This window comes from Apostichopus japonicus, chromosome 22 (genome assembly GCF_037975245.1).
Source record: "Apostichopus japonicus isolate 1M-3 chromosome 22, ASM3797524v1, whole genome shotgun sequence".
Lineage (NCBI taxonomy): Eukaryota > Metazoa > Echinodermata > Holothuroidea > Aspidochirotida > Stichopodidae > Apostichopus > Apostichopus japonicus.
Genome location: NC_092582.1, coordinates 20,489,629 through 20,490,989, shown reverse-complemented (window position 1 = coordinate 20,490,989; position 1,361 = coordinate 20,489,629).

The following is a 1,361-nucleotide window of genomic DNA, read 5'->3' as shown; positions in this document are numbered from 1 at the left end:
TACTGACTTTGGAAATAGTTTCTTTGTTTTTACTTTGAATGTTGATGCATCTCTCATAATTTGTAAAGAAATGTCATTAGTAGCCGATAGTTATTGTAACATAATGTTGTCAGATAAGCCACGAAAAGATTCACTTTTAACAGCAGAAGAATAATAATACAAAAAAGGGTGAACCAATGAATGTTTTAGATTAAACAGAGAGTATATCGCATCAAATGTGCTAGACAAGAAGTGATGAAATGTTTTACTTGTGACCTTACGAATACAGACAAGCACAATTGGTGCTTTAAGTTCAACGGCTATAGTAGAAGTGTTTCTACCGATTTCATCCTGCCCCAATATCATCGCATGAACCAACACAGATACAAACCCGACGTACCTTTTGTTTAGTGATGATAGCGTTTTTCAGTGATATTATCAGTGAGTTTTGTGGTTTGGCATTTCGTTATTTCCTAATTAATTGGCACGAATGTACTGTTCTTCTGTGGTTTCAAGGATTTGAAGCATCTCATAAAATGTAGTAGGGACATCATCTGCTAACATCAGGCCATCCAACAAAACATATCACCATGTTAAACAGCGTTGGCAATTGTTCTTTGTCTTCATTTATCATTTTCTCCTAATAGAGTGAGAATCATCGTCTTTGGCGTTGGTGAAATTGGAAAGCCAAACTTACAAACACCCTGTTTTTTTCATTCTACATGTTTTTGCATGACTGTGTAATTGCAAGTTAACTGAATTATTGACAGTTGGTGGTGGTTTCTTGCATGTCACATACTTGTTAATGAACTGTTCTACTTGAGAGTTTGTTGCATCATCATACACTGGGGCATCTCTGATCCATGCTAGCATGTGAATGTGAGGAGAACCTCTTTGCTGAAATTCTACTCTGTAGAAGTGATCAATCATCTCACCAATTAGATGATATCAGCTCTGCAATACATCATTGATACTCTACGTACCATGTCACCAAAGTGTCTTGCACATGTAACTGGGTCACTCTGAATGACATCTGACTTGCCTGCCATGTAATATTGTTTGCGAGTTCTATATATGTCACATTTTGGATTTCTCATTGGACATCTAATTTACTTTTGATTTGTAATCCTTTATAATCAGTTGGCCTGTAGAGCATTATGTTTAAAAATTCGTCTGCAAAAAACTTGATTTAGTATTCAAAATTATTTTTCTTGAAGCTCTGACCCTCCAAATTATTCACAGAAATATAAAATAGTGTTGACTTATATCCAGATAAAGTAATAATAATAATAATAATAATAATAATAATAATAATAATAATAATAATAATAATAATAATAATAATAATAATAATAATAATAATAATAATAATAATAATAATA